General features: G+C 39.3%; 1 long non-coding RNA gene across 2 annotated transcripts; it reads right to left on the reverse strand.

The window, feature by feature from the left end:
* Nucleotides 1-1,328: 1,328 nt before the first annotated feature.
* On the reverse strand, nt 1,329-2,536 carry LOC146960079 (uncharacterized). 2 transcript variants are annotated; one of them, XR_015035528.1, is made up of 4 exons: nt 2,356-2,536; nt 2,108-2,262; nt 1,894-1,991; nt 1,329-1,804 (listed from the first exon to the last, which is right to left on the reverse strand). It is a non-coding gene; the product is annotated as an uncharacterized LOC146960079 (long non-coding RNA). The 2 variants fall into 2 exon arrangements; XR_015035527.1 differs by having other exon boundaries at nt 1,894-1,994.
* Nucleotides 2,537-3,071: the final 535 nt, after the last annotated feature.

Consider the following 3,071-nt stretch of genomic DNA (forward strand, 5'->3'; position numbering starts at 1 on the left):
GTAAAAGTAAAACATGTTAATAAAAAGTTTGAGGAAAATGTAGAAATCCTGCATATTTATAGTTTAACAGTTGAATGGTTGAAATCTGAAATAGGTGAGAAAATATTAACAAGTCAAACTTATAAAAAGGATTTTGAAGATTAGTATGAAAAAATTAACATTTACAGTAAAAATTAACATTTAAGTCATTTAAGGGAAAATGTAAAAATCCTGGCTTTGTAATAGGTAATAGGTGATTTCAACTTGAATTGTTGAAGATTAGTATGAATAAATTGAAAGGCTTAAGTCTACTCGTATATAAAACTGACAGCTTGAAAACATTGTTGAACCATTACTAATATAGATGAAACAATATCTTAAGAATAAAAGTATAAGATTGAAGATGGAGGATGTATGAAATGGGTGGAAATTACTTGAATTGTTGAAGAATAGTATGAATGTATTGAAAAGGTTGAGTCTACTCAAATTAGTTTAACTGAAAGCTAAACAATATCTCAAGAAGAAACGTATAACATGAAAGCAGGAGGCTGAATGACATGACATGGTGGGAAAATACCTGAACTGTTTTAGATAATAGTTTAAAAAAAATGTGTCAAAGGTCTACAACCAGTAAAAATGTTGAAATGAAAGACAAACATGTTGGAAAATCCTGCGTTATTAAAATGTAACAGTTTAAGAGTCTGTTGAAGAGTTGAAGTCAGCTGCAAAAAGCACTGGAACCTGACAGCTTAAAATCACGATTAGCTGATCATTCACATGCTGTCCTCATCCAAATAGGCTATTTCAACCCCCCATCTTACCTGCTCATCCCTGGCTATGTTACTGCTACTGCTGCCACGTTCTGCTGCTATCGCCACTGCTCGATTCCCTTGCCGCTGCTACTGCTTGCATTTTGTTGCTACTGCATGAGGTTTTGCAAAACTCACCACTGTGTGTGTTTGTGTGTGTGTGTGATGTGTATGAAGAAATTGAAAAACTGAAGTCTTCTCAAATATTTTTCAAAACTGACAGCTGTAAAAACATAGTTGAACCATTATTAATATAGATGAAGCAATATGTGAGAGGTAATATAGATGGAGCAATATGTGAGAGGTAAAAGCAGAACATGTGAGCAGGAGGTTGAATTATATGACTTGGTGGAAAAACACCTGAATTGTTTAACAAAAGTGTAAAAGATGTGTTTAAAGGTCTAAAACCAGTAGAAATAGATTTCACTGATGTAATTGTTCAGACACAACACCTTTCTTCAGTAATGTGGAATGTCAACAAAAAATACTAGGTAAACATAATATAAGAATGACTGTCCTTGGGATAGTTAGAATCTGTCTTTATTACAGCACTTGCAGGAAAGGAGGTTCATTTGTGTATTGCATTTCTAAAAAAACGTTGTCTCCAAGTGCTTGACACAGCAGCATTACAACACTCTGCCCTTAGACCCTCACATCGACTGAGGAAAAACTCCCAAGAAAACCCTTAACAGGGGGAAAAAAACGGGAGGAACCTCAGGGTGAGCAACAGAGGAGGGATCCCTCACCCAGGACGGGCAGACGTGTGATAGATGTTGTGACGGCCAAGAATAAAACCTTATGGGCTCAACAGTATATATCACATGGGCACAGTCCTGACTGCAGTGGCCCATGTTCAAATTTGACTTGGCCATTTGCTGCTTGCTGCACAGATTGGATGGTGTTGTCATGTGTGGTCAGTGACAGCACGATGGCTTGGTGGTTCTGAGCTGTGTGTCCGTGCAGCAGTGCACCTCATCACTTGCCAGATGATCAACAGAAGAATGAGGGAGGTGAACCTGACAAGACAAAATAGAAAAATGTTTTGGAAAGTGAAGACCAAGACATAAATCACATGTTCAACACTTACTAACTGATTATCATTTACCTTAAGTAATCACCTGCCAGAGAATCATCAGCCTGTCACCCTCAGTGCTCCGTCACACAGATCACAAGGTCCAGAAAGCTGTCCAGCCCTGTCGGTCTCTACTGTCAAGTGGGGGAGACCTGAAAGGAGAAGGCAGTGGACATGATATTGTTGTAAACCTACATTGTCAACAGTGTCATCCACATTTTTTAATGACAAAACAACAAAGCGGTACCTTTGGCTCTGTTGTGAGCAGGCATAGAAGCTGGCAGCAGGATGACTTGTGTATGTGCGGGCCAGCAGTGAGGGCTCTGCAGACTGACGGTTTTGATGATGCTGTTGTTTCTGGTCAGACGTGGCCGGATGATGATGAGGTGGAAGTAGGTGCTCCTGATAAAAGAGAAGAGAAAGATGTTGTACGTTTTTGTGGCATAAAACATGTGCAGAACTTGTAGCCTATAAATCACATACTGTCTGTCATACCTTCAGCAACCAGCAGCACCACGACAGTCTCATTCTCTTCAGCGAAGAACAACCAGGGCAGGCAGGAAGAAGAACTCTGTGGAACCCAGTTGTGGTGGATCCACTGTTGACAGGATGATGCTGCAGTACTGGGCAATGGCAGACTGACAGCCACCATGTCCTGGCCGTTCCCAGCTGATCTTCACAGTTTTGGAAGTAATGTGGTAAAGGTTGGAGAGGGGAACGTTGAGTAGGGGTCAGAAAGCACACAGAGTGAATGGTCTCTGGTCAGGCCACCTGCCCCGAGGCAGGGGAGGTGACCATCCCAGCTCACACAACACAGAGAACATGTACTTTCAGCAGTTGCATATAAATGTGTATTGATGTTTTTTATTAATTTAACAGTTAATAGGATATATTATATTAATTGATAAATATTATTTATTGAAATTCATTTATTTTATTGTTCATTTATTCAGTGTCTGTTACACATGTAGCACAGGTATTGTAAACACTGGCTGTCCTTGGTTCCTGAAACTCTTTTGGCTTGTGCATTTACCAACCCAAAACCCAAAACCCTCCCTGGTAAATGCACAAGCCAAAACACACTTTTTTTTTTTTTTTACACAAGATGATGCTTAAAGAATTGTCCTATTGATTGCAAACTGAAGAATGTACATGGTGATAACAACATGATGAAAACACAATTTTATCAAATGAGTCACTTGTATTTTACT

This window comes from Trachurus japonicus, unplaced genomic scaffold (assembly GCF_045865225.1).
Source record: "Trachurus japonicus isolate A0001 unplaced genomic scaffold, Traja_1.0 AP030738.1".
In the NCBI taxonomy this organism is placed as follows: Eukaryota; Metazoa; Chordata; class Actinopteri; order Carangiformes; family Carangidae; genus Trachurus; species Trachurus japonicus.